Genomic DNA, 12,050 nt, shown 5'->3' with positions numbered 1-12,050 from the left:
CAACTGAAAGTGATATTTTGGGGTCCAAAAGGCTTCCAGTGGGGAGGAATGGTCAGGTGCTCAAAAAATAACTCAAAATTCAAAGTTGTCAGATTGGTGTGGAACTTGAACGACCATGTAGTGCTCGTCATCCTGAATCGGTGCAACTTGTTTCGCACGAAACAAACTCCATATGCTCCCAAAAACGTGTTCTGTTCACTTTCCCAAACAGGCGAATTGTTGCAAAATGTGACAGCCCAGTTAGCAGTCTGTAATGTTGATGTGGCACTGACTGTGCAGGTTGACGTGGTAGGGTTGACTGGTCAACGAGATCCTTCGGTGAAAGGCGTGCTGAAACGTGGCAAGCACCTAGGTTCTGATTTGGACGAATTTGGTAGGTTGGAAGGTGGCCAACCACAGGCTGACACTTGACCTAGCCAGAGGCCACCACGTGGCAACCCGGGGGCCACCAAAATTTTGGTTAAGGTCTGGGCAATAGCAGTGGGAGTCGAACCCGCGACCTCCAAGAACAAGTCCAAAGCTCCTACCAACGCACCACATGAATAGTTCTTAACAAACTATGTGTTCGACATTTATTTGAAGACTTCATCTGCGCCATTCCAGGGAAAGGGCTAGCCACGGGGGCCAGCCCTTCGGAATGCGCCACCCACGGGACCACCATCGGAGCGCAGTGGGGGCCCGACCAGCAGGGGCAGGCCATTGTCCTTATCCCTGGGCACGTGGCCGCCCACATGACCATAAAATTAGGATTTAAGGCCTTATAAGTTATTTAACACGTCCGACAATTTTGCCCGGATTTCAACGAAATCGGCGCTCCGTTAGCACAATTTAGGGCAAATTTGTAGGATGGTGTCAAAATTTGGCGAGTTTGTAGAGCGAATAATAGAAAGACATGGGGAAGCCATAACTTCTTCAGTTTTTTACCAAATCAGGAGCAGAAAGAGGCTAGACAGATTTTTTTTGGGCATTTTGGAGCCATTGGAACAGGTTTTAGAGCTATCTAAGCAATGTAAACTGATGTATTCACACTTTTGAGCATAATAGAGGGGCAAGCCATTGGAAGTTGAACCAAGAAGACATAGCCCAGGCGGGGTAAACCCGTTCATCATGTGTTGTTGTGATAATTTTTTGGTGATGTTAATGTCTATTATATGTTGTTGTTCAGTCATTAGTTTATGTTAATTTGTACATGAAATTTACATAAAAAAGACACTCAAAAACTATGTTTAAACTTGCAATTAACCTCACAAATCCTTAAGCACTTTTACGTATTCTGAAGATCAATTTAGCACAATAAAACTAATTTTCCCATTCAGATCAACATCACACAACACTACACCATTCTTGTTTAACTAGGACGTAGAGGGAGAGGCCACACAGTCATTGGGAGAATTGGTGCTAGAATTTGGGGTCTCTATTGTTGCAGAGGTGTTCTTGATCATATTCCAACCAAAGGAGGGAGATTTTGGGAGGCAATAGGGAGTCCCTCACTGTTGTACGAATTGTTGAAGCTTGCTACTACATCATATCTCATAGGCTTGCGCAGTTCTCTTGGGTAATTCTTATGTGGAGTGTCTGTTGGAGGATTTAGGGGTTGAGATACTAGGATTTCATTTAGAGGGATATTGCTAGCATTTTGGAGCAACAATTAATCCTTTTTTACTATAGTTGAAGCGTTCTGGTATTTGAGGAGGGCCAAGCTATTTGGGGTCAAATTTGGAGGTTCAAAACCAGAGAAAACCCTTTATGGGTTTTTGAAAAGTATCACATCCCCAAATTTAGATAATTTTCTAGGTAGTTTTGAGGGGCCAAATAAGAGATCCAAGTCAGTGTGTAGAAAAACTGGGTCAGCAAAGATTTATGGAGGGAAAAGCTATTGCAGCAGTTGGGAATTGGGAGATTGATCACTTGGGGCTTGTAGCTTGCCTTCCAATTTTATTATACTCCAACAAGTTATTTTTAATAAAATTGCCCATTTTGGGTGTTATGGAGCATTTTTCTGTTCATGGGCATTTACTGAAATTTATTGTGTTGTTATTTTTGTGCATGTCTTTGATTATCCCTGTAAAATTTCTATTTGGAATATTACATCCTACCTTGAGGGAGTAACACATTCCTAAGTTAAGAATATAGAACTTACAACGTTAACACATCACTCATAAGATAATTGTTTGTACCCTCTTTGTTACAAGGAACATTTTATAAAACAAAGTCCAGTAAGGTGGAAATACCATCCTATGTACACTTTTAGTTCTTCATTTTCTTAATGAATGAGATTCCCCGGGGAACATGAATAACCTCATAATGGTGTATCCCATGCCTCACACTCTCTTCTAGTGGGCATATATCCCTAGATCCACATTATATACAATGGTGCAATTTTTTGCAACAGAATGGACAATATATTTGACACTATTCAAAGATTGGTTGAATTGATGAGTTATCCTAGGACAACTAGGAAAGTTGCTAACAACAACTCCCTCCCAACATGGCATTTTCCTGGAAGTCTTTAAATAACACAACTCTCAATCTATTGGCTGAAATCATGAGGGAATTAAATGATGACCTATATTGCAGTGGCCCTCTAACATAATTTTTTTCACCTTCCAAAAATATGAGGCATTTATCTGTAGTCATCCAACTATTCATGTGCTAATGGGGTAATCACAACCAAGACAAAATTATGCTACATTTGTTGAAAGGCATGTCACTGCCACTATTCTTGATAAAAGAATACCTTGCCTCTATTGTATGAGTCTACATCTCAAATAGTCATTAGGCACAAGAATTGAATAAATGAAATGACATTACCCTCGAGAATCATACATTGAGATAAAATATAAAAATGCTTGACATTGAGTTGAACATGGTTGATATTAGCAAGCCTAAAGAATCATTTGCATGCTAGAATTTATATGTTATATATAACAATTCACGTTCTATCAAGTACTCGAGGATTTCATCTTCCACTCTAAACTTGCTTATGTGTAACATCTAACACTTCCATGAATGCCCTTTTGTTTGACATGTTTAGGATAGGATAATTGAAGCATTGTGCAGATAAAGGTTTTTTTCTCCCAACTTCTAATTATGCGTTTATAGTGGAGACTTGGATTCCTTCCCTCCAGGGTGGGTTGGAGTTGGCATTTTCTATGGTAGAGCGCAGGGTGGGTTGGGTTGGAGTTGGCGAGCCTCAATACAGGTGAACGGGCTGAGCATGAACAATGAGCAACGAATAGGTTTGAGCAGCAAACGGTCTAGCGAATAGGTGAGAAGCGAACGATTTGGCGAACAGGTGAGCAGCGAACAGGTTTGGCGAACGGTGAGCAATGAACATCGAACGGTCGTTGCGTTTTGTTGTAACCGTAGCAATGATACCTCAAGGGTTTCAACAAAGATACACAGGTAGACAGAGCAGAGATACTGATAACCTGAGCAGCAGGGATCTACAGCCACAGGTAAGGGTTATGCTTTTTCCGACGTAGAGTGTTTGTGTGGGACCACATCACAGAACTGCGAGAACATGTCTGCTCCATCTTCCTCTGTGTCTCTTTTGAAATAGAAATTTTAACTTTTTACTGCTTGTTGAGGTTGAAGAAATAATTTAGAGTTGCAAATAAAGGGACTAGACAACATCAAAATGTCATTTAAAGCCATGTCCATGCCTGAAGTGGGTCAAGGTAGTTTTAAAACAAAGGATTCTAGCTCTGCTGCTAGTAAAAACCAAATTTCAGTGGAAAACATATCCCCTCACAATCTTGGATAGTAAAATGGTCTTCAAACTATTGTGAGGTGGTGAAAATGCCTATAGATATATCATGACTTGAAATGGAAACCCTTCTTACCAAAGTTTGAACATGTTAACACAAACAACCCAACTGATCAGTGGATCTTTGTAAATGAGAAGCAATATTTGAGGATATTAAAGTGCCGACAATCTAGGAAAAAGAAACAGTTGCAGGAAAAAACACTCATCGTGAACTTATCAAAGGTAACAAAAAACAACATTGGGGCAACAACTATAAGGGGCCTTTCAATAGTGAAACAAATTGACTAGGGAGGTAACAAAGACAAAAAGAAGGAGGCACTCTCTTCCCAGGAAACACACAAGACAAAACAAATCAGAATTGAAACCTCTGCATTAAACAAAGGGAAGAGTAAGGATGGACATCAAAGCAACAAAGACTTATATAGCCCACAACCTCACCTTTAGTATGGTCTCCAAAACTATATGTAAATGGGCTCATGACTATGAAAAAGAAGATTGAAATTTTAGAGGCAAAGGTACAACAAGAAGACAACTAGATAAAAGAAATCACAAGAGTTAGGGGGAGGATTGAAAGAGAGAACAAGTTGTTAAAAGAACAAGTAAGAAGCCTACAAAACGTAGAATGGTAGTAAGAGCTAATCAACTTAAAGCAAGAAATGGAACAACAAAAGCAACATAACAAAAAAAAATAAAAATAAAAATCCATTAGAGCCAACGGGAGCAGCTAGCACAATTCAGATGGAAAAGTTCTAGTCAGTCATTATAGACATGGAAATAAGAGAAAACAAGTTAATGGAGCAAATAAAAGAGGCTAAATCCTGGGCCCAGGTGATAAAAGAACCGACAAGTGAACAAAAGGAAATTATAGAAAAATAAATCAAGAGGCAAATGAGAGAGGAAAGGCACAGAGAAGAAAAAGCGACAAATATCAACATCAAAGGTTTGAAAGACTTTGGGGAAAAAGAGAGAACAAATATTATAGCAAGGGATTTTCTCAGGGAGACGTTGCATTAGACAAGTGGGATTCAACAGGGAAACATGATAGGAAACATTACGAGAGAAGGAAGGAACAGACACGTGAGAGTTTCTTTGAGATGCACGGAGGACAAGGCGAGGATCTTAAAGAATAGAGGGTTGCTTAAAGGCACTCATATCTACCTAGATGAAGACTTAACACTTGTATAACAAGAAGAAAGGAGGAAAAAAATGGGAGAAAGTAACGTTAGCAAGAGAGGCAGGAAAGTGGGCATGGTTGAAAATGGGAAAGCCCAAGTTACTAATAGAGTAACACATAAGCAATAGGGATTCGGGGCCCCACGGGAGTACCTAAACATGGTAAACTGGAATTGCAGATGCTATCCATGGAGAAGGGGACTGAGGTTGGGGCCCATAGCTAAGGGTAAAGACATTATTTGCCTTATGGAAACACACAAACACAATGGATGTAGAATTCTAGATTTCGAAGAATACACTAAAATCTCTGTTTGGAATTGTTGTAGAATTTTTTGGTTTTGATAAGATAGAATATTTGAAAAAATGTTAAGTTAGGATATGGACATAATAATAGTGAATACAATGTTAGTAAAAGAAAATATCTTGATAATGATGTCCATATCAAAGAAAATGTTAGGTAGATGCTCTTTTGAACGTAGTTTAGAAGGTTTTCACACTTATGATTGTTCTGTTTTACAGTGTGGAAACTGTGATAATCATATTTTTTGTTGTCTTCTACTCACCACTATTTTTTATCTATATCACTGTGTAATTCTTTATAGCGGCCCTCTGCTAAAGTATTAATATAACCCAAAGGATTAATTACTTTAATTATACATCTGTCTTCATTCATTGGTCTTCCAAAAACTTGAACCAAAAACCCCAAAACATTTATTTTAGATGCTCTAGCATTGGTAGCTGACCTACTACTATCTCAGAGGTACAACATCAGACTGGCACCGTTGCCGGGGATTCAAATTTCTTTTAAGTTTCCCTTGGGACAACGATATTCATTTATTCTTTTCCTTTAAAGGTGATTAAAGGATTTAGAAAGGTTAAAATCATTCACCTAGGCGACTCCACACTCCCAAGCTGGCACCTTATAAACATACCAGATCTCGTTCAGAAGCTGACATAGTTAAACCTCTGTCAGATCCTGAAAGGCTTCTGAGAAAAGCCAGTTCTAAAAGGGGACACCAACCATCTTCTTCTTCCTCTTCAATCCTGCAGTCTGAAGAATTAGAATCATTTGACCCCTATAGTAATATCCCAGCTGATCCTAATTGCTCCCATTTATCACCTAGGGTTGTTGAACTTCTTGATAAAGGAGTTGATTTTAAGTCAACCTACCTTACCCATTCATTAGAAACTCATCCAATACCCACACTACCATCAAGGTCACCTAAAACTGAATCTAATTTGGGTGTCAATCTACCAGAATATAAACCCACAGATTTTATATCCCCTACCACCTATCATTTTCCTTCCATTTTTTACTGTCCTAAAGCTTCTTCTTCCAAAAAATCTGAGGAAACCTTTTCTATATATTCCAATCCTCTCTTTGAAACAAAAGAAGGTATTCCTTTACAGGTCCCAAAGTTAGTTCTTAGGACTCCTTTGAAGTCTTTCAGGAGATCTCCTCCTTCATCTCCTCCTTCACCTCCAACTAGTCCATCAACCCTTGAATCACCATCTTCTTCCTCTACTTCTTATTCATCCTCTACATCCACACAAACACCTCATACTCTACCTGGACAGCCTCATACACCTCAACAACCTCATATACCTCAAGCACCTCATACACCACCTACTGTCATGGCTTTCTGACCTATTGTACAGGCTAGATATGCTGCCTTAGTCTTACCTAATAACCTTGATGCATTCCCAGCTAGATACTTAAAATACCTTCCCAAGTACAATGGAGAAATTGGTCCCTCAACTGAGGACCATCTTCAAGCTTTCCTTGACTTTGCAGACAACATGAATATTGAACAAGAAAATGCTTATATGAGATTGTTTGTATAGTCACTTGAAGGAAATGTGAGAATTTGGTTTAGGCAGTTACTGGCAGCTACCATTAGAAATTGGGAAGAGCTTACAACCATATTTAAAAATCAATGGGGTGTGAAAAAGGATCCTCTTTATTTCCTCACAGAATTTGAAGAGCTTAAAAGGAACTTCGGTGAACCAGTATCAGATTTTATCAAAAGATTCAATAAACTCTATCACAAAATGCCTGTTGATTGTAAGCCCCTTGTAGCAGCAGCTAAGTCTAGATTTTATAAAGCTTTTGATGATGACTTTGTTGTTATGCTACGTGAGAGAACTTCAAGAACTCTTGAAGATATGCAAACAAACGCTATAGAAGTAGAATCAAATAGAGCAGCCTCAACTTCTTTAAAACTTAAGGAAGAAAAGGCCCAAAGAAAACTAAAACTGTTCAAGAAGCCTCTAGTTCCTCTAAGACTAAATTAGAAGACTCAAAAATAGATGAAATAACATCTCTTCTTAGAAACCTATCAAATATGATTTCAAAGATTGAGACTCAACCTAGAACAATACAACAAACAGTTGCTAGACCCCAAAATCAAAATCAAGGTCAGTATAAAAGAAATCCACCACTATAAATTCTTCAGAGACCCAACAATGATCAACAGGTTCCTACTCCTCTACTGATAGATGACCAACAACCTGATGATATTACTATGACAATTACTGAAGATATTAATAGTATGGATTCATCTTCCAATCAAACAGCCATCATTCCTATCTCACAACAGAATCAGGTTCAAGAAGATCAGGAAGTTTCACAAGTGTCTAAATATCATGCTTTCTCTGAATTTTTAATTGCAGAATTAAACAAGAGGTATGATCTTAGGCCTAGGCTTGGTCCTAGAAGACCTCCAAAGGAAACTCCAGTATTTGAACCACGTACCTAAACTGCTGAAGCTCAAACAAATCTTATTCATCCATTAGATCAGTCAATTGATACTACCCAAGCTGGTAAAAACATTTTGACTGCATTTAATGTTGAAAAAGAATTAGAGAGGGTGAAGATCCCAATTCCAATGTCAGAACTTTCTAAAAACCCTGGTTGCAAAAGCCAAGTCACTAAATGGATTCAAAATACCTTGATTGATGCAGAAGGTGATGTCATAAGTCTACAAGATGAAAAACCAGCAATAGTTTTTCGCCCTAGTTCAGACATGATAGATGAGATAGTGCCTCCTTTCTATGTAACTCTTAAAACAAATGATTCCATGTTACATAATTGTATGCTTGATTCAGGAGCACCACACAACCTTATGCCAAAATCCATCATGGACCATTTGAAACTTGATATAACTAGATCCTACCATGACCTGTACACCTTTGATTCTAAAAAGGTGCCCTGCTTGGGATTGATCAAAGATCTAGTGGTTACCCTTACTCAAATTCCAGTGAAAAGTGTAGTACTTGATATTGTTGTCACAGATATCCCTCCCAAGTTTGGAATGCTCCTTTCTAGGTCTTGTTGTGCCAAATTAGGGGGGACTCTACAAATGGATATGTCATATGCTACTATTCCTACTTATGGAGGAAAGCAATTAAGATTATATAAAGAGGTAAGATTTATACATAATGTTTGTAACACTGACCAGCCAAGAAACCATCTAATTTATGCAATAGATCAAGACTTTGATTGTTTTCAACTCACTTCAAACCAACATAAAACTCAATTCAAAATTGAAGAAGTAGTTGAAAGTCCTGAACCAAACCAAACTGATATTTGGAAACTGTTCTTTGATGGCTCTTGCACGAAAGATGGGGCAGGAGCTAGAGTAGTTTTAATTTCACCTGAAAAAGAAAATATAACCCAATCATGTAAATTAGACTTCGAAGTTACCAATAATGTTGTTGAATATGAAGCTTTCCTTTTAGGATTACAACTAGCCAAAAGCCTAAAATTTCAAAACTTAAGTGTGTTTACTGATTCAGAACTTATTGTTAGGCAAGTAAAAAATGTTTGCTAGACCAAGCACCCTAGACTTAGGTCCTACCGAAATGAAGTATGGGATTCAGTTGAAAACCTCTTTGATGCTTTTAATTTGACTCATATTCCTAGAGATCAGAATATTCACGCAGATGCCCTAGCTGTTCCAACTAGCTCTTTTAAAATTTTTGATCATACTGATGTACTCTATCAGATACGAGTCAAATATAGGCCATCTATCCCACATAATCTGAAACATTGGCAAATATTTGAAGATGATGAACAACTGAGATCATTTTTGCAGGTAATAGATGATTTTTCATTTATGCAAATTGACGAAGAAAGAACTGGAATAAATGAAAACGCAGATGGAAATGATACTTCAGATTTTAAAACCCAGATTGCTAATCACGACATTATTCAATTATCTAATAATTTTATTCCAAAGGGACTCATTCCTTTAGAAAAATTATTTGATCAAAATGATGTTTTTCGAAACCCATAGTCCATTTGTGACATAGAAGAGATTAATGTTGGAATTGTTGAAGATATTAAAAACATCAAAATATGCACATCTCTAGACCCAGAAATCAAAGCTCAATATTTTAAGTTGCTACAAAATTATAAAGACATTTTTGCCTGGACTTACGCTCATTTAAAGACCTATGATACATCGTTAATACAACACAAGATTCCTCTGAAGCCAGAAGCAAAACCTTATCAACAGAAGCTTAGAAGGATAAACCCAGCCCTTCTACCAACTGTAGAAAGGGAGATTAAGAAAATGTTAGATGCTCAAATCATCCTCCCTCTTAGATATTCTAATTGGGTTGCAAATCTAGTTCCTGTTAGAAAGAAAAATGGAGAAATAAGACTCTATGTGGATTTTAGAAATATGAACAAGGCATCATTAAAAGATAATTATCCTTTGCCCAAAATGGATTAGTTACTTCAAATGGTTTCAGGAGCACAAAGACTTTCTATGCTTGATGTTTTTTCAGGTTACAATCAAGTGAATGTTGATACGGCAGACAGAGAGAAGACATCCTTTACTACACCCTGGGGTACATTCATGTACGCTAGGATGCCATTTGGCTTAACCAATGCTGGAGCAACGTTTCAGAGAGCTATGGACATAGCTTTCATGGGTTAGGTAAATAAATTTGTGGTTATTTATCTTGATGACATAACTGTTTTTTCTAAATCTGATCAGAAACATTTAAAGCACTTGATGAAGAAGGTTTTTAACAGGTATAGAAAATTTGGAATATCATTGAACCCCAAGAAGTCCTTATTTGTTGTCAAAGAAGGAAAAATGTTGGGCCATATCATTTCAAAGGAGGGAGTAGTAATTGACCCCAAACGAGTATCTACCATTAAATCATTGACCTTGCCTATAAAGAAGAAGGAGATTCAAGCTTTTCTAGGCAAGATTAATTTTCTAAGGAGGTTTATTCCAAATTATGCAGAGATTGTAAAAGATATAACTGACATGCTCCGAAAGGACCATGAAGTCAAATGGACTCCCACTTCTAGGCATGCATTTGAACAAATAAAAAAGGCTATCTCTGAAGCTCCCACCTTAGCCAGCCCTAATTATACTAAGCCATTTAGTATTTTCTCTTTTGCCTCTGAAACAACCCTTGCTGCTGTTCTATTACAAAAAAATGAAGATTCCCATGACCAACCCATAGCCTTTTTCAGCAAGGTTATGAGAGATGTTGAGCTTAAGTATGACATCATTGAGAAGCAAGCCTATGCCCTCATTCAAGCCCTGAAATCATTCAGAATGTATGTCTTACATTCACCTATTACTGCTTATGTCCCTAATAGTGCTGTAAAAATTGTCTTAACCCAACCAGACACTGATGGGAAAAGAGGTAGATGGATCACTCAAATTCTGGAGTTTGATCTAACTATCAAGACTACCAAGCTAGTAAAAGGTCAAGGATTAGCTAAGCTTCTAGCTGAATCCAACTGCAAAGTACTTGGAATCAATTCTGTTTTAGAAATACAAGGGAAAAACACACAAGAACCTTCTGTCCTTGCAAAAGGGGAGAATCCACAAGAACCTTCCCTTCATCCTAAAGGGGAGAATCCACAAGAACCTCTACCTTCAGAGCAGATCAGTCTTATACACATTGATGAAAAATTCTTGTCAAATTGGTATCAAGATATTGTAAATTTCTTGATCCATTTTGAGTGTCCAGCATCATTCTCAAAAACCTAATGTAAAACCCTCAAGTTAAAATCAGTCAGGTACTGCATTATAAATGCAAATTTATACTGGAAAGATCCACTGAACATTTTGTTATTATGTTTAACAGAATCAGAAACTGAAGGAATCATTGATCAGTTTCATACAGGATTTTGTGGGGGACATTATGCTTGGAGAGCAACAGCATACAAGATTCTGAGGGGAGGATTTTACTGGCCCACATTGTTCTTACAAGTAGGGGCAAAGGTCAGAGGTTGTGTTCCTTGTCAAATGTTTGCTGGTAAACAAAAATTAGCAGCTCTTCCACTCATTCCATCAATAGTTTTAGAACCTTTTTCTCAATGGGGATTAGATTTTATTGGAGAAATTCACCCCACTTCAAGTAATCAGCATAGATGGATTCTCACTGCAACAGACTACTTTACTAAATGGGTGGAAGCAATTCCAGTCAGAAATGCTACTGATGCAGTAGTAATTAAGTTTATTGAGGAGAATATCTTATCTAGATTTGGTTGCCCAACTCAGATTGTCACTGATAATGCAACAACCTTTTCTAGTGTTAAATTGATTAACTTTTGCCAGAAATATCAGATTCTATTACATCATTCAACTCCATACTACCCTCAAGGTAATGGCCTTGCAGAATCATCCAACAAAAGCCTGGTAAAGGTAATAAAAAAGACTCTAGCTGATCATAAGAAGAGTTGGGATTCACATTTGATTTATGCAGTATGGGCAAACAGAATCACTCCAAAGAGATCAACTGGCAAATCTCCATTTCAATTAGTCTATGGGAAAGATGCAATTTTCCCTACCAATTTGGCCTTCCCTGTTTTAAAATTCCTGCAGGATTCAACAGATGAACCTGATGATTTCTCAAGAAGGATAAATCAGATTATTGAACTTAATGAGAACAGAGATGAAGTTCAATACAAATTGATGAAATATCATAATAAGATGAAGACCTTGTTTGACAGAAGAGCCAGGGAAAGGGATTTTAAGGAAGGTGATCTAGTTCTAAGATGGGATGCTAGGAGAGAAGAGAAAGGAAAGCATGGCAAATTTGACAATTTATGGTTTGGACCTTTAGCAATTGC

The sequence above is a fragment of the Pinus tabuliformis genome, chromosome 8 (assembly GCF_031772625.1).
Source record: "Pinus tabuliformis cultivar Carrire ecotype Pingquan chromosome 8, CPIR1, whole genome shotgun sequence".
NCBI classification, from domain to species: domain Eukaryota; kingdom Viridiplantae; phylum Streptophyta; class Pinopsida; order Pinales; family Pinaceae; genus Pinus; species Pinus tabuliformis.
Note: the sequence above shows the minus strand (reverse complement) of the source record.